Source organism: Paramisgurnus dabryanus, chromosome 2 (assembly GCF_030506205.2).
Source record: "Paramisgurnus dabryanus chromosome 2, PD_genome_1.1, whole genome shotgun sequence".
In the NCBI taxonomy this organism is placed as follows: Eukaryota; Metazoa; Chordata; class Actinopteri; order Cypriniformes; family Cobitidae; genus Paramisgurnus; species Paramisgurnus dabryanus.
The window spans coordinates 57,501,416-57,521,346 of record NC_133338.1 but is presented as its reverse complement, the minus strand read 5'-3'; positions in this window follow the sequence as shown (position 1 = coordinate 57,521,346).

Sequence of the window (19,931 nt, the reverse complement as noted above, 5' to 3'; positions counted from 1 at the left end):
AACATCATCAGAACAGAGATTTACCGAGCGGTAAACACATAAAGCCTTGAAGGAATGAACAATTACAATTATGATTGCAATTGACGTTATTTACATTCACAACAACGTTTGGCATACGTTTCCCCTCCTGAGCTTCAAGGAATGACTTTGTAAATATAATTACTTTGACCCGTGATACGCGATGCTAAACGGCTAACATTCCAAAGCCGACCGGCAGCATGAGCATGTTGTTGCCAGACTGATAAAAAGATTTATGTAACACCACACACAATCTTTGTAAATATAATTACTTTGACCCGTGATACGCGATGCTAAACGGCTTCAATGCAGACCGGCAGCATGAGCATGTTGTTACCAGACTGATAAAAAGATTTATGTAACACCACACACAATCTTTGTAAATATAAGTACTTTGACTCGTGATACGCGATGCTAAACGGCTAACATTCCAATGCCGACCGGCAGCATGAGCATGTTGTTACCAGACTGATAAAAAGATTTATGTAACACCGCACACAATCTTTGTAAATATAATTACTTTGACCCGTGATACGCAATGCTAAACGGCTAACATTCCAAAGCCGACCGGCAGCATGAGCATGTTGTTGCCAGACTGATAAAAAGATTTATGTAACACCACACACAATCTTTGTAAATATAATTACTTTGACCCGTGATACGCGATGCTAAACGGCTTCAATGCAGACCGGCAGCATGAGCATGTTGTTACCAGACTGATAAAAAGATTTATGTAACACCACACACAATCTTTGTAAATATAAGTACTTTGACTCGTGATACGCGATGCTAAACGGCTAACATTCCAATGCCGACCGGCAGCATGAGCATGTTGTTACCAGACTGATAAAAAGATTTATGTAACACCGCACACAATCTTTGTAAATATAATTACTTTGACCCGTGATACGCAATGCTAAACGGCTAACATTCCACTGCCGACCGGCAGCATGTTGTCAGACTGATAAAAATATATTTATGTAACCTCACACAATAAAATTATAAATAGATGCGTACCTGTTCAACAAAAAGTCTGCCGTGTCGGCGTCGGTTTTCAGCCCCAAATCTCCCTGAAGCTTCCTCCAACGGTCAATTGCGGACCCTTTATTGATTCTACTTAGAGTCCGGCGTTTTTCACACTTTTTTTACCTCTGCTCTTTCCTCTACAGACTTCCCTTTTCTTCTAACCTTTACTGTAGGGACAAGAAGCTTGCTGCTGTCAGTTAGTTTTTTTCCATTAGTGAGATGTTGCTGCTTCGCTAGCTAACATACACTGACACAAATGTCATGTCGCAGGCACGAGAGGGGCGGGGTGGTGAGCGATGGGGTGGAGACGCGATCGCGAGGTGGATTTTCAAGTGTATGGGGATTTGATGAGAGCAGTTAACCAATGTAAGCTATCCGGCCGGACAGTTTACATTGGTCAATTTATCTGCCGCCGTACACCCAATAGACTGAATGGATTTTTCAAATTCTTTTTTCTCTTCATATTGTTAGGATTTTACTGTAGAACCATAACCAGCATCTAAACGAGTTTATTAATAATGAAGAATCTTTGAAATCGTAGACCATAGCTTTAATATACTATACATTTTATTGTATAAAGTTAGTCTTTCTACACCTCTCACAATGTTAATAAACTCCTTTAAAGGGGGTCATATTCACAAGTTCATTCAGCTTTGTTCATGTCAAAGAGAAAGCAAAGAGAGTTTGGCATGGTTGGATTTATGAAATTAATACAAATATTCAATAAATCAAAGTACTGCGTTATGGTCACACATTACACATTTTTTGTCACATGTATAGCATCGTTTTTTTTGTTGTTGCCTGAATTAGATTTAATTACGTCTTTAGAATATGCATTATCTGTTTATTTCATTACATATCTAAATTATAAAAATAAAAGCAAATAAAAATATAATTTCTCTAAACGCAAGGCATATCACCATCGCACCCACCAACAGAACTATCGCATATTGTCTCATTATCGTGCAGCCCTATTTGAGATACTGTTGCCTTTCTATAATTTCAAACAATTTTACCCATTCTCCTCTAACATCAACAAGGTATCTTCATCCACATGACTGCCTCTCACTGGATGTTTTCTCTTTTCTGACCATTATTTGTAAACTCTAGAGATGATTGTGCATGAAAATCCCAGTAGATTAGCAGTTTTTGAAATACTCAGATCAGCTCATCTTGCACCAGTAACAATGATCAAAGTCACTTTAAATCCCCTTTCTTCCTCATTCTGATGCTGGTTTAAAATTCAGCAAGCGGCTTCACTACATCTATATGCCTAAATGACTTAAGTTGCTGCACTGTGATTGGCTGATTAGCAATTTCTGTTAACAAGTGATGTACCTAATAAAGTGGCCAGTGAGTGGATATATTCAATGTTTGACGCTACTAGAAATTGGTTGATTGATTGATTGATTTTCTCTTTGTCTAGATGTGCTGTTACTTCAGTTTTTCTTAATGGTCAAACTATCAGTTACTCGTGTAATAACATGGAAGGACGCTATGTGAATGTGGTCCTGACTGGACTTACATATTATCTCTCTCTGTGTGAGGTGGAGGTCTATGGAAAACGTAATTTGTACAGCCTATTTTTTACATTTTGGTAAAACTAGAAAATGTTTCTATTTTGTTGCCTTTCAGACATCCTAACCCAAACCCCAAATCTAATCCAAACCCCTCGAAAAAGAAAAAAATTGAAAAACCAATCAATAAAAAGTAATTCTCAAAAAACATTAAATAGAAATTGGTGCTCATTGACACATAAAAAGAGGAAAATCATATCCATGAAAATGAATAAATAAATAAAATATTTCGTGACTATTTTTTGAGGTTTTTGCCTGCATTTGCAGTATTTTAAGATATAGGGCCCTATTTTAACGATCTGAAATGCAAGTATGAAGCGCAAAGCGCAAGTGAGTTTGTGGGCGGATCTTGGGCGCTGTTGCTATTTTCTCGGCGTGAGAAATAACTCTTGCGCCGGGCGCAAATCAATTAGGGGTTGGTCTGAAGTAGGTTCATTATTCATAGGTGTGGTTTGGGTGTAACGTCAAATAAACCAATCAGAACGCTATCCAACATTCCCTTTAAACGCAAGGGCGCAAGTTCCATGGCGGGTTGCTATTATTATGACGGATTTACCAGGCGCACGCCAGGAGCGGTTTACAGCCGAGGAGACCGACGTTCTTGTAAGAGCAGTCAAAGAAAGATAAGTTGTTTTGTATGGGGATGGGAGAAACCCGCCCAAATCAGTGTAGGTTAAACAGGCGTGAGAGGAAATAGCCACAATCTCATCAGCTGGCATCCCCATCGTTGCGCCAAGTACAATGATGTCAGAAGACGGGGAATCCCAAGCTTGCCAGCATATATCGGGCACGCCGTGTAACGGGAGGTGGATCTACCTCAGGACCTGACGCCAGCAGAGGACATCGCTGCGTCCACCCTCACCGCTGAAAGGGTTTGGGGGCTTTGAAATCGAACCCAAGAAACGCAAGCAAGGTCCAACCCCAAAGTACACTTACAAATCAAGTTCATATACATTAAGGTTTCTTATGAAAACATTTTAATTATTATTTACATAAAATAAACGTAATACAGCCACACAACAAACTTATGAAAATATTTTAATCGTTATTTGCATGATAAGTTTTTAACGCAGCCACACAATAAATAAAAACTATCACCACAATGCTCACCACCATGATTCCCCTTATCTCGTGTATTAATATTTTTTATTGTAACAATTTATGATTTGCAAAAAAAACTGTTGCATCTGTGTAGATTAGATAAGCAAAGACAGTGTGTGCGCGTTGTGCACGCTATACATTATGGTCAAGCATGCGCCCTTAAAATAGCATAATGAACAACGCGCAACGCGCTACTGACTTTAAACTTTTTTTTCTGGTCAGTGGCGCAATTGTTTTTTGAAACAGCAAAATAGCATCAGGGATGGTTTGCGCCGGAACACGCCCCTTTTTTTGTGCTGAACCGCCCAGGGAGCGCAAGTTCATTCCCTAGTTTGCCGACGTGCGTCTGTTTACCATTACACGCAATGTAAACAAACAATGGCGGCGCGTTGAGTACACGGAATCCTAGTTTTCCTCATCTACTTTGTGCTTCGTGATCAACAAACAAACAAAAGCAAAATAATACTTTAATGGCATTGATAAACCTGTGGTTGTTTTCTGTGATGAGAAAGATTGTAAGTCATCAACATCCAATAACTTACGCGAGAGGCACTCGGGAGACGGGTGCTTGTTCTCCCGACAGCATCTGTGAAGTTTATGTGATTCTAACACATTGACCCCAGGGGATCTTATGAAAAACTTTCCATTATTTTACTCAAAGTCAACGAAAATCGAGCAGGACCAAAACATTTTACAGTGGATCGCTTTGAAAAATGTTAAGCGACGGTGTCAATAAACGCAGCAATGACAGTGTCATTAATATAACAAAGTAAGTGTTTTGATTAAAGTCTATTAATGTTTATTTTTTATCAGTGTATACCACTGTTCAACTAAATGAATATATCATGGCAAAAATAAATGCACATTTATACATTGATTGAATAGATTTATAGAATTTTCGAAATAAAAACTTTTCATGGATTTATTGCATTTTGTGGAAAAAATATTTTGTTTTTATAATAAATCTTTGAAAATCAAGTTATGGATTTTAATTTTTTATGTTTTTATAACCTAAAGATGCTATGTGAAAGTTTGTAACAGAAAATAGTGGTTTTCATCTTGTCACTTTCTTGGTATAGAAATCACGTTTTTACCGAAATTTGTCAAAATGGATTTATTGCGTTTTGGAACCAAACTCTTCATATACAACTATAGTTGGAATAAGCCTCGCCTTTTCATGGACGTTAACTTCTCCGCTTAATTGATTTGCGCTGGATATTTTCAGATGTCTGGGCTGACTTAAAAAAACATCTCAAACATCCCCTCATCTTGAATTTATAAATAACGAGGGGCTCCGCATTTTTCAGCACAGTCGACAGCTCACCTGGCGGCGGGCCTAGATTTCACCTGAGCCCTTTTTAGAAATCCACCCTTCTGTGTTTGAGTGCTGAGGATGCCCTGATAAGTTCATCTTTGTCCAGCGACTTTGTCACCTCGTGCTCAATTGAAATCTGAGCTAGAGCTGCCGGCATCTATGTTCAATATTATAAAAACAGTTTTAATAATGTGATGCGGGAGCAAAACAAGAAGATTTCCTACTCACAGTAAAAAAAGCACCCCTTGTTTATCTAAAGTTCTTGGTCATTATGTTCATTTAATGGAACATTGTGTGGATGTTGCGTTAGAGGAAAATGCAGTCATGCACAAAATATATTAAAGGCAGTCATTAAATGCACACAGATGTTATACACATATTTTAATACAATGAAATACTGCATTAAGGTTAGTATAAAATCCAATCATATTATAAAAAAAACCATTGAAATCAGCCCCTAAAAAACCCTATTATTAAAAACCTAGAATCGCACTTGCACAGCCAAGCCTGATGAGAGAGAGCATGGTCGCAGTCAAAACTGCGTTTTTGTGTCCTTCGGGAAGGGTACGCTGCTTAAACTCTCAATCCAGATAAAATTAAAATGAATTTGTTTTCATTGCTCTATTCTCCAAGTGTATTTTAGCGGTCACACAATGAAACACAATTGCACAACTCTATGCACAGCTCTGATCTTCGAAGGGAATGAATAGGGCATAGGGATGAGTACTTTCAATTGGTATTCTCTCCATTTGTGACAGAAAATTGGTCAGAATGAATGCGCACGGGCTAACTACGATAGCTAACACAATTAAAGAAATGTCGGTTTTCACAAAAATAAGGCTATTAAGCTCTCGTCTAGTGATCCCGATGCTAAAGAATAATTAAACCTCTAGAATTGTCTACATGTGCACCAGGGCCTGAAGTTAACTTTTTTGACCACTTTTTACCAGTCAGTTTTTTTTTTTGCCTGAATAGTGAATGATAACACTGTCTTTATTGTATGAATTAAATATATATATTTTTTTAGAGCTACAAAAGTGATTTTCTCTTTGTCTTAGGTTGTTTGATTAACATTAATGACACAGACTTAAGTAGGTTAATTGAGGTTACTGTCTCTTTAAGACCAGCACAGACTGGTTTTTGACTGTCTAAAGCCCTTTTCACACAGAAATTCCGTAAAATACACGGGATTTGAATCCTGGATTTTTCCGGAATAGTTAGATTATTTTACATTCACACTGCCAAGATTACACGGCATCTGATGGTCCCGGAAAGACACGTGACCTATTGAAAGTCCCGCCCTCTCTTCTACGCAGCGTCTGAAGTTTGCATATTATATATTATTTCTATCTCCAGAAACAACTCGCGTGCATTTTTGTTTATGATAAGACTACAAAGGAGCGCATGAACGCACAGTTCTATGCTGGTGAATGATCTCAGCTTCAGAGTGGATATTTGACGAGCTCCCTGATTTCTGCTTTGATACAGTTTTCAGACATTTCTCATCGTGATTGTTTATATGCATTTAAAACCCGCATTTTGAGGAGCTGAACAATATATCTCGGTGTGATGATATGCGGGTATTTTCGTTTATTATAGCTCAAATGAGCACGTGACGCGATATTATTTTATGCTGCTGAATGATCTCTGTTTCAACGCAGTAAGTAACGAGCTAACTTACCTGATATCCGCTTCAGTCCAGTTTGCTGACATTTCTCGTAGTGAATGTTGTAAATCCCTCATTTTAAAGAGTTGAACCAACTTCATGTTGCCATGACACGCGCGTCCTCACTACGGCACGTGCGTCATTGTTTATGCGTCTCATATATCATTTCCTGATAACTGCTTCAATCTAGTTTGCAATATTTCTCGTGGTGAATGTTTATATACATGTTAGTTTGCAACATTTCTCGTGGTGAATGTTTATATACATGTTATCTCTCGTTGTAAGGAGCTGAACCATAACTTTGTTTTGTGATGATGACGCGCGCGTCCTCACTTCGACACGCCCTTTATGGCATTCTTGTTCACACAGAGGGTTACCCGCGTATCTTACTAGGTCCTCTTTCCGGCAACGATCCCAGAAGATTAACGGAACGAGTTTTTGTTCACACAGACGCTTGTCTGGCAATTTTACGGGTATTTTCTGGGACCAGAGGTCTGTGTGAATGAGGTTTAATACATACACTTAAGACATAAAGAAATGTTTTATTAGAAAAAGAATACTGTTGAAATCATTTTGTTTATATGTGCCCTGTCAAGAGCAGAAAGATTTTATGTACGCTTGCTTTTAGGACCGCGTCTCTCCGATGTGCCCTATTGAGTGCCCTAAAACCCGTGCACGCACACAGAGACGGAGGGGGCACAAACTGCACACATAAACGCTGCACATACGTTGTTTTTCATTTCTATATTCGCAAAATGTATGTTAATGTACTACAGTATAAGGCACAGTAGCGCAACTCTCTCTAAAGTTTACACATCAAGAGTTCTGATCCGTCACAGCAGCACTACACATCTGTGCAACTGTGATTGTACTGTAGCCTATGTCTGCATTACGTGCCTCATCTTCTTTTCAATCGCATGAACGTTGCGAAACCGCTTGCATCCTCTCAATGAATCACTCAATTTGCATCGGTGATATGCGCAGGTTGATAAGAAATGAGCGGGTGCCGGTTACGAGTCATTCAAAAAAATTTTAATGATATTCGAGCCGCGGTTAGTTGGTTGAGTTTAAAAACTATTTTGAACAATTGCGGGCGCATTAGTTGAAAATGTCGGTCGGGAGTGGGTTGTTTATACAATGACCCGCGCATAACTGATTCGCATTGGCTACCCGCCAATGTGGCTGGTAGATTGATGTTACCCGCCAATTGCAAAATCCACCCGCATTTGGCGCGTGGTCGGGTGTTAATTTCATGCCCTGATGTGCACTTTGTCTGAGAGTTTTGATGAAGCATTGTGATACTGCTGTAAACGATTCTACATTGATTTATGTAAAATGAAAGAATTTACTTAATTTAAAACATAATTTAAATGGCCTATAATACATATTATTGCAGTTCTACAGTTTTATTTTAGATTAAATAAAATACATTCATTTCATATTACAGTTTTTTACGATTGCTATGACACCTTTTTCAATACTTTTAACAAGTTTTCAAAACTCTTAACACAGTTAGCACTACATCCACCTGTGTAAGCTATACTATTAACACATTTCTTGTTGGTTTAACACAAAATACATATAATTAACACAAATTTAAAATGCTTGAACTTCTTTTACAAACAAGCTCAAACAAGACCAAAACAATAGATTTTTAAAGTCAAATTTACAAATGCTTTCACACAGCATGTCAAAACAGATAACATCATGTGCTAAACCTCACTTATTGTCAAAGTAAACAGCTGTTTATATGTTGACTTGAAACATAAATATATTCCCTGTATTTTATTCCATTGGGATTGAAAAACAACGTATTGTACCAATGCAAATACAGTTTTTCTGAATTGCTAAAACACATTTTTTGAAATCATCACTCATTTTCTCAAAACCTTAAACACAAATCCCAATTTCAAACAAAATTCACAGAACCCCTGACTCTTCTAGCAAAATCAAACAATTCCTTCAAAACCATTTCACTTGTACTCAAAATCAAACTAAGCTTTCAAATCATACACACACAAGTCTATAATACAAAACACTACAAACCATCCATTAGACACTACCTTAAAAAATGGAAAACACAACATTCAGACATCTGCTTACAAAAAAATACATGTTTATTGTACATAACAACACACTTGACAAATACTGTTAAAAATCTCTATTACTGTAATCACAAGTTTAGTTCAGTGAATATAGTGAATACTTTACTGTAAGTACTGCAAGTAATAGTAAGTTTTCAATATTACTGTAAGCAGCACTTGTATTTTGTAAAAAGTCAGCAATCCAACTGCAAATTTTGCCAATTGCATCGTCTCTGGTGTCCTTTTCTTCCTCATACTCTTCATCTGCCTCTCAGACTGTTTTCAATTCACACAATTGGTAAAAAATACCATTAGATAAAAGTGTGTAGAATTTTGAGTTGTTGTGTTTACTCGATGATAACGGTGTTTTAGTTGTGTTCAACTTTTGCCTGCCTGTGTTTAGCATTTATAAAACAAGTTAATTGCAGTGTGAAATGTGTGTTTTAGTGAGAAGTTTGTGTTTAGAATTTTGCAAAAAGAGTGCATGATTTGACAAATGGGTTTAGGCCACTATGAATTTGGTTCAGAGATTGGGGTTTAGTGTTTTAGCAATTCAGAAAAACTGTAAATCACAGCTGATTCCCACCTAGGAAACACACTCAGGTTCTTTCGATTGCATGACTATATGGTATACAGTAAAGGACGGCCTCTATAGGTTGATCTTGTGTGGAAAAGGAAAAATATGAGCAACACAAAAAATAAGATATATGGCTGCACAAGTCAACGGAAGACAACCAGGACAAGGGGAAGGTTTTCCTCCAGTCCCACCTAGATGCAATAGATGGTGCATTCCCAGACATTACACCTGAACACTTTCAGGGGTGGATAAGACATGGCAAAAGATGATTTCCAAGATGCCTTGCCAGAGAAGTTATCAGGTGTGATGTGAATGAGAACATGTGGCCAAATAGAAACGCAATAGATTCGATTATGAGATTTTCCTTTTACTTTATTTTCAGTGGCTTTTTCTGTTTGTATTTTTTTTATTTTTACTTTTTTACTGTAAAAGGAAGCATTATTGAATATGTTTGTTATCTTGCAGTAATGTCCTGTTGTAAATACTGTAAAGTCTTTACTGCAGCAATTTTGTCTACTTTTTTCATAAACCGTTCTCTTAGATAGATTATTCATTTTTGTCTTGAATTTCTGCAGCAAAACAAACATAATGCATGCATTTACTAAACCCAACTAAACAAAAATATAAACAAGTTTTCAAAAGAAACTGTAGTGCAAAACTCAGTCTATAATCAATACAATCTACTGTCTATTGTATAAGGACAGACTTACACATAAACTTATGCAGTTTTTGTTTTTCCATCTTATGTTTGTGTTTTTCATGACATTGTGTTATGATTGACTAAATGTTTCTGTTGGAAGAGAGCATGTGTTGGTGATTTGGTATAACTAGTTGTTCCTGAGACATGTTTACAGTGTTTTTGTTAACAGTGTGAGAGTTTAGTTTACAATTTGTGATTTTGAGGATAAAATTAACAGTTTTGCCAGTTGTGTGTTGTAGGTGTGTTGGTGCGTTAAGAGTTTAGAAAATTTGTTAAAAGTATTGAAAAAGGTGTCATAGCAATCGTAAAAAACTGTAATAATCCAATGTCAATCGTAAGCGCGTAGGAACGTCAGAGAGTGCAGGAATCATAGCCCCCCGGTTCAAGCGTTCTGTCGCCGGGGCTGGGGCCCCCCTTGGAGGGCGGGGCCCATTTCAATTGAAACGGGTGAAACATAGGTAAGGCCGCCTCTGTGTACACATGTGGTTTCTCTGAGGTGCGGAGAGAGGAGTGGATGTCAGGGCACTTAACTGGGGAAAATCCTGTCACATCGTCCATTTATTGAGTCAGCGTGTAAGGGTCAGCCAGTCCATCATTTAAAGTTAACTTTATCAAATAGCATTCATGGTCCTGGACATTGTGTGACCTTACATAGTCAGATTAAATCAGATATAAGTTTTATCTGTTAACATGAGTTAGTGCACCATGAATTAGTTTTTTTTTTTTTAGAAAATGCATTTAGACTTCAAAATTCATAAAAGTTGCGTTCATATGTAAATATTACTTTGTTGGGCAAAACATGAACCATAAGTGTCATAAACCTTTGTTAAACACAGAACTCATTCTGCGCTGGACACGCCCCACTCAGTCACCAACGGTCACTGTCACTCATGTCGTGTAAACCTGTAGTTTTTGTTTGCTGTGTGATGTTGTTTTTTTATTTTACTGTATAAAAATATGGCAAAAGTGGGTGGCTTTGTGGATAATAAATGGTCTCCAAAAGTTTGAACCAGCCCAGGTCTTTAGGCTGATGTTTATAATACTTGTGCTTATAATTGTTTCACTTTTGTTTGTATATGATTGTTGTTGTTTGTGTTTCAGGTCATTATGTTAAAAACATTTTGAGACTGAAATTTCTCTCCAGTGTTGATGCAGCGGTTCTGAATGACAAAATCCTCTCTCAGGTTAGGAAAAGAGTCTGAGAGTCTTAATGTTCAAAAAACAAATGTGTGATATTCACAGAAAAGTGATATATCACATGTGATAAGTAAGTTGTATTTGTGTATTGATGAATTTCAGCTGGAGTCTGCTCTGTCATTATACATCTCTGATTTTAAACTGTCCTGGAAACAACTCCCTAATAAAGAGAAAGTGAAATAACAGAACACAGGCAAGTATAAACGCACAACTCATTAAATGTATCTGTGTTACCGTTACATCAATTATAAATATGTGTGTGTGTGTGTGTGTGTGTGTGTGTGTGTGTGTGTGTGTGTGTGTGTGTGTGTGCGTGCGTGCATGCGTGCATGCGTGTGTGTGTGTTTGTGTGTTTGAAGGAGGCAAAGTAACAGTGGCTTTGCATAAGGATGTAAGCAATCCAATAAAGAAATCAGTTTGCACATGTTAATAGCTGCAGGGAAACTGTCCAATCACAAGTTAGCTGACCAACATTATAACAAGAGTAAGTCGTATGATTTTATATCAGCAGCTTTGTCAAGTTAAGTTTCTTCAGTTACAGCAATAGCAGAAATTTACAACTACAGGAATACTAGGCAAATGAAAGATGTCTAAATTAAAACATATTACTGGATGTCAAGCTAAATAAAGGAGTAAAAGAAATTGAAAATAAAAATTGTCTATTATGTTGTATGCATTATAGTCATTAATAGCTTTGTGTGTTAGACCAGTGATTCCCAATCGGGGGTTTCCAGGGGTATGTAAAAAGATTTTACTTTAAATATAAATGTGTCTTGTTTGTTCACACTTTAACCTAAAACATTTTTTTTGTTAGGAAATCATTGTAATAATAACCACTTTAAATGTAATATTAATCTTAACATTAGTATTATTAACAGTGGTGAGTAAATGCTCTGCATGCTCCAAAATGCAATAGCGATGTTCAAGTCAAGAAAGATCTGACTATTTTAAATGAAAATAAAGGGTTTATTAACCTTTGTTTCTCTTTATAATTTGAATAAAATAATTTCAATTATTTGCACACTTGAATTATCAGTAACTTTAATTGAGATTTTAGTATATTCAGGGCCAGATTTATTAAAGGGGCAAATAAGTGTGAGAGCACAATTCCAAACAAGCACCAATGGGACTGAAAAGTCTGTGGGGATTTACTACAAAGCCGTTTAGTTCAGGGTTGCAAATAAGCAGAGCTGATGCTCCTCAGTTGCAGGTGATCTACCTGATGCACTTGAGTTCAGAACCACGGATGTCTCAGCTAAAAATGCGGAGTGTGAAATTCAAGCCAACAAAGTCAAAGTACTCTAAGAAGAACAGGAGGACAAAAGATGAAGGGTTACAAGAAGACATTTCACACACAAAGTTGTTTATTTCACTGTTACATTATGGCGCAAATACCAATAATTCAAAAATGCAAACTACACTTAAATACTTTCCTCCTATTAATGTTAAGTCTGAAAGGAAAACGTCTACAAATGCCTATGCAATAAGGTCAGTCACAAAAATAACACCTCTTCAGAGCTACATATATCCACTGCATCTAAGTAAGTCCCGTCAGTTTATGTCCCATCAGTCGTTATTTTACGCCAAAATGATGGTTTGCTCAAGCTGTTAGTAAATCCATTAATGTTTTGATAGTTTACAAGTTTTGGTGATTAAAGGTTTGTTTATTTGCAGATCATTAAATGTCTGCATGCACCAATCTTTTCGATGGATTGAATGACAATTCATAATAATGTCAGACTGAGCTCTAACCTAAGCTCTATCCCGGGTGTTAAACCTCAAGTCAAATAAACATGCTTCATAAGCTTTTTACTTTAATGTTAAAAATTTAATTTATTAAGTGATATTACTAATTTGTCTTCACACAACACAACTTTGATTTAGTTTCGTACTTGAGCCTTACTGATAGGGCTGTGAGGGTACTTTGGGCTAAAAATATTGGGAACCTGTTAGCCAGACCAAATTTATTTGTTTAGGCATTTGTTGAAAATCTTTTACTCTTCTGCAGTACTTACTTGTTCTTATGCACATCCAAACAGTGGCAAGAAAAATTATGTAAACTCCTAGGAATTAACTGTTTTTTACAGTGATTTGCCATAAAATGTGATTTGATCCTCATCTAGGTCACAACAAAATGTGCGTTAGCTGAAAACACACAAATAGATCTAGTTTCTTTTGTCTTTTTTTGAAAAACACCCATTAAACATTCACAGTGCTGGAGGAAAATGTAAGTGAACACATAAGGCCCTATTTTAACGATCTGAAACGCAAGTGAGTTTGTGGGCGGATCTTGGGCGCAAATCAATAAGGGGTTGGTCTGAAGTAGGTTCATTATTCATAGGTGTGGTTTGGGCGTAACGTCAAATAAACCAATCAGAACGCTATCCAGAGGTGTAAAGAGTAGCTGAAAGCCATACTTGAGTAAAAGTACAAATTCCTTACTGTAAAAATTACTCCACTACAAGTTACAAGTCACCAATTTAAATACGACTTGAGTAAAAGTATTAAAGTAACCCAATTTAAAAGTACTCAAGTATTTTTACTCGTACTGAATGTTGGCTCAAAGATGCACTAGTCCTCAACACAAAGAGACATTGTAGGTCTGGGCAGTGAAAACTAAGAAAGTTTATTTATGAGGTTTTATTTCCTAATATAGAAAAGAAATCAAACACCTCAAAATTTTGACCTGGCAGAACAAACACAGATTAAACATAGTCATAGTCTTCTTTTGACTAAAATTTAATTTAGTTTTAGTCATATTTTTGTCATCTGAATTGATTTAGTTTTTTGTCTAATTTTATTCAACTAAATGCCATAAGATTTTAGTCTAGAAATCTAAATTACATTAAATTTAAACCCATTTAATTTTAGTCTAGTGTCATTGTGTACTTGAATGTGCCATGCTGAAAAATATATAGCCTAACTTTATGATATAAATATATGGTAACAATTTACATTGGGGTTCATTGGTTAATATTAGTTAGCTACATTAGTTAACATGAACTGATAATGAGCTGCACTTATACAGCATTTATTCATCTTTGTTAATATTAATTTCAACAATTACTAATACTTTATTAAAATCTTGTTAACATTAGTTAATGCACTCTGAACTAACATGAACAAACAATTAAAGCTTACATTTTTATTAACTAACATTAACAAAGATGAATAAATGATGTAACAAATGTATTGCTCATGGTTTGTTCAAGTTGGTTAATACATTAACTACTGTTAACTAATGAACCTTGTTGTAAAGTGTTACCAAATATTCTTATATAGGCCTATCTTAAAAAAGATATAATTTTTAAATTTAGAAAATTCCGGTAAACTAAAATTACACCAACAGAAATATGATAATGCATATTAAAAACGTGACGTTGTTCATTTGAAAGATTAATTGTAAACACATGTAGTACGTAACACGACTCTCTCACAAGTGCACTACATTTCTTCCGTCATGCATCCCTCTTTACAGTAAATACATTACAGCATACTTGATTAAATGTGAAGACAGTGAAATTGTACACTTATTATCAATCTTATAATTTACTTTAGTTACTTGGGCAATCAGTACAGGACCTCGCTGGTTTATTTTGGCTTATATAGTAAGTTATATCAAGTTATGTAACTCAGGTTAGCTGATAAAGTAGCATCAGAGTATATAAAACATTTGTGCTTGCCTTTGAGTTGCGGGATGACCCTCCTGCAATCGCGCATCACTTTTGTTTTGATTGTAGCATCACATGTTTAAAAAATGGTCCCTTGACTGAAGCAAATGTGATATGCATCCATATGTTTGCTCTTTATCTCTTCTCTCAGACCAGACGCGAACTTTTCTCTACAGTTTATGACATACGCAGCACGCAGATGTCCCGCTACGTGGCTCAATGCAAGCCATTCAGCGTTTGACATCAAAGTACCGCGAGACCAGACTTCTCCATATGCATTTGATTCGCTCTCGCAGTACTTTGATTTCATACGGTTGCTCTGCGCAGCGCCAAATGAAGTCCCTCAGTTGTGTGTGTGCGCGTGTAACCTCGCGACCACAGATTCTATCAATCATCACCCTCTGACACTTTCGTCTCGTTTTTATTTGACGAATAAACAATGTAGCGAGTAACGTTAAGTGTCATTTCAAATGTAGTGGAGTAAAGAGTACAAATTCCCAATCAAAAATGTAATTGAGTAGAGAGTAAAAGTTGCCTATATTTTTGATACTCAGTACAAGTACAAAGTAGCCCAAAAAATACTTAAGTACAGTAACGAAGTACATTTACTTGAGTACTTTACACCTCTGACGCTATCCAACATTCCCTATAAATGCAAGGGCGCAAGTTCCATGGCGCGTTGCTATTATTATGACGGATTTACCAGGCGCACGCCAGGAGCGGTTTACAGCCGAGGAGACCCACGTTCTTGTAAGAGCAGTCAAAGAAAGAGAAGTTGTTTTGTATGGGTTATAGGAGAAACCTGCCCAAATCAGCGTAGATTAAACAGGCGTGAGAGGAAATAGCCACAGTCTCATCAGCTGGAATCCCCATCGTTGCGCCAAGCGCTACAATGATGTCAGATGACGGGGGAATCCCAAGCATGCCAGCATAAATCGGGCACGCCGTGTACCGGGAGGTGGATCTGCCTCTACACAGATGCCAGCAGAGGACATCGCTGCGTCCACTCTCACCGCTGAAAGGGTTTGGGGGCTTTGAATTCGGATCCAAGAAACGCAAGCAAGGTCCAACACCAAAGTACACTTACAAATCAAGTTCATATACATTAAGGTTTCTTATGAAAACATTTTAATTATTATTTACATAAAATAAACGTAATACAGCCACACAACAAACTTATGAAAATATTTTAATCGTTATTTGCATGAGAATTTTTTAACGCAGCCACACAATAAATAAAAACTATCACCACAACGCTCACCACTATGATTCCCCTTATCTCGTGTATTAATATTTTTTAGTGTAACAATTTATGATTTGCAAAAATAACTGTTGCATCTGTGTAGATTAGATGCAAAGTGTATGCGCGTTGTGCACGCTATACATTATGGTCAAGCATGCACCCTTAAAATAGCATAATGAACAACGCGCAAAGCGCCACTGACTTTAAAAAAAATATTTCTGGTCAGTGGCGCAATTGTTTTTTGAAACTGCAAAATAGCATCAGGGATGGTTTGCGCCGGAACACGCCTCTTTTTTTGCGCTGAACCGCCCAGGGAGCGCAAGTTTATTCCCTAGTTTGCCGACGTGCGTCTGTGAAGGGAAAAACCTGCTGTGCGCCGGTGCAAAATACGAATGATACATGCGTCACTGACAAAGTCAATTGCGCTGGGTGCAAGATAGGGCCCATAGACTAATTACTTTAATGAAAGCTAATTTGTGTCGGAAGCTGGCAAACTGGAATCCAATTAATAAAATGAGTTTAAAGGTCTGGTTTAGAGCTACTTTGATTGATAAAAAGACATTAAAACAATTTAAGATTGCTGTCAGGTCTTATGAACCATGCCTCTTTAACCTGATAAGGAACACTGTGCCGTACACGGCACACCCCCTCCCTTGCACGTGAGGCTGCATTACGTCATTGTAACTTTGAAGCATTAAATCTTCAAAATATACGGTCATGCGGCACATCGTTGTAAAGCTTAGACTTTCGGGATTCCAATAAGCGCACACAGAAACCATAATATGATTTTTAGCAGTCATAAAACTGTAATCTAGTTGTTAGTTACCTGAACCGGGCGGCGCCGATTTAGGATATTTACTTACCTTCAAAATCTTTCCTTTATCCGCTTCGGTGAAATTGTCCAAAACAAATTGTTCATAAATCCCCAAAAGTCCAAGGAAATGGAATATCCAAGCCTTTTAATCCAAAACGATTTGTTCATCTCACAATCTTGACGTTTCTGACCGAATTACGATATAAATAGTGTATACAATAAGTTCACTAACAGACATTCGTTCGAATCTCACTTTTCATTCACGATTTATAATGAATATATTCGGATGTCATGTTTATTGTGCAACGTCTGAGGAACAAATGCGCCCCCTTGTGGATTTTCAGCCGTTCCATAAGAGGCTACAGATATCAGATCAAGAGTTGTTGCACTCTATAAGGCTAAAAAGGGATACAAAACAATCTCAAAATGTTAAGACATCAATCAGTCTACAGTCAGACAAATTGTCTAAAATTGAGACTATGTAATACTATAGCTACCCTTCCTAGAAGTGAGCGCACAGCCAAGATGACTCTTAAAGCACAACCTTGAATACTCACTGAAGTTAAGAAGTACCCACGAGTAACAGATAAAGGCTTGAAGACATCATTGTAAAGCCCTTTTCACACAGACATTCCGTAAAATACACGGGATATGCATCCTGGATTTTTCCGGAATCGTTAGATTTTTTGTTAATTCACATTGCCATTATTACCCGGCATCTGATGGTGCCAGAAAGACACGTGACCTGTTGAAAGTCCCGCCCTCTCTTCTACGCAGCGTATGAAGTTTGCAAATTATTTATTATTTCTCTCTCCAGAAACCACTCGCGTGCATTTTTGTTTATGATAAGACTATAAAGGAGTGCGTGAACGCACAGTTCTATGCTGGTGAATGATCTCAGCTTCAGAATGTATTTTTGACGAGCTCCCTGATCTCTGCTTTAATACAGTTTTCAGACATGTCTCATTGTGATTGTTTATATTTAAAACCCTCATTTTGAGGAGCTGAACAGTATATATTGTTGGGATGATGCGCGGGTATTTTCGTTTATTATAGCTGAAATGAGAGCGTGACGGCATATTCTTTTATGCTGCTGAATGATCTCCGTTTCAACACAGTAAGTAACGAGCTAACTTACCTGATATCTGCTTCAGTCCAGTTTGCTGACATTTCTCGTCGTGAATGTTGTAAATCCCTCATTTTAAAGAGTTGAACCAACTTCATGTTGCCATGTCACGCGCGTCCTCACTACGACACGCCCATTACGGCATTGTTTCCGCTTCTTGTTCACACAGAGGGTTTTCCGTGTATCTGACTAGGTCCTCTTTCCGGCAACGATCCCAGAAGATTAACGGGACGAGTTTGTGTTCACACAGACGCTTGTCTGGCAATTTTACGGGTATTTTCTGGGACCAAAGGTCTGTGTGAATGGGGTTTAACTGGCACACACCTCAGTTCATGAGTCTACTATGTGTAAGTCTTTGAACAGGCATGGTGTCTATGGCAGAACACCATGATGCAAAAAGGGCACAGCTTACCAACATCAAAACATCATCCCAACAGTGAAGTATGTTGGAGGGAACATCATGATTTGGGCATGCTTTGCTACCTCAGGGCCTGGACCACTTGCCATCCATAAGGGGAAAATAAATTCCCAAGTTTAACAAAATATCCTTCAGGATAATGTCAGAGTGGCTGTCCGGCAGTTGAAGCTCAGTAGAAGTTGGTTGATGCAGCAGGATAATCGAAGTAAATCCACCACAGACTGGCTTAAGAAAAACAAAATGCGCCACTTGGAGTGGCATAGCCAAAGACCAGACCTTAACCTCTTAGAAATGACCTCAAGAAAGCAGTTTACACTAGAGTTAAAGTGGTTTTGTAAAGGTGAATGGACAAATATTTGTGCAAAGATGTGCAGGTTTGATTCAGATCTACTGAAAGCGCTTGCTTGAAGTAATTGCTGTCAAACGAGGTTCAACAAGCTATTAAATCCAATGGTTTACTAACATTTTCCTTCAGCACTGTGAATGTTTAATGGGTGTTTTCAAAAAAAGACAAAAGAAACTAGAATTATTTGTGTGTTGTCAGCTTATACACATTGTGTTTGTCTATTGTTGTGACCTAGATGAAAACCAGATCACATTTTATGGCAAATCACTGTAGAAAACTGTTCACTCCCAGGAGTTCACATACTTTTTCTTGCCACTGTATGTTCTGTGCCTATCATCTGCCACCCTTTGTGGTGCACAGTAAACAAAGAAAGTCATATGCAGGAGAATGTGTAAATGATGACCATTTTCATTTTCTAGTGAACTATTCCTTAAAATGAACAGTTTCCAGATTTATGATTGATGTACTGTAAATGTAGTTAATCATCCACAAGCCTGTTTGCATTTGCATGTGTGCATGTATGTGTGTATAATAGTGCTTCCCTTTAATGAAGGAAAGCCTGTTTCCCCTGCTGAGGCTCAGATTACAATTCATGACCAGTACACAATACATACAAGCACATACAACCCCCATTTCAATACAAGCAAAACCAGCACACATGCAGTCAGAAGGAAGCCCAGAGGAGGCATCCAGTTGAACAGACTGAGTTTTGTTCGGTCTGTCTGGGCGGCTTCTGACGCCAGCCATGGATGATAAAAATCCTGTGTTAAGCCTGCAGACACCAGCAGAGAAAGAGAGACAGAGATGTAAAGACGTCAGAAATACAAAAGAAGAATAGGCATAGATAGACACGAATGATTGACAGATATATGAAAAACAGCAGGGATTTTGAAAGAGGAAGACTCTCTCACATAATAAGAATGGGGCACCTTTTCCTACATCCCCCTTTTCTTGTGCCTCCTCCGCCCAAGGGCTGTGTGTGCGTGTGTGCGTGTGTGCGTGTGTGTGTGTGTGTGTGTGTGTGTGTGTGTGTGTGTGTGTGTGTGTGTGTG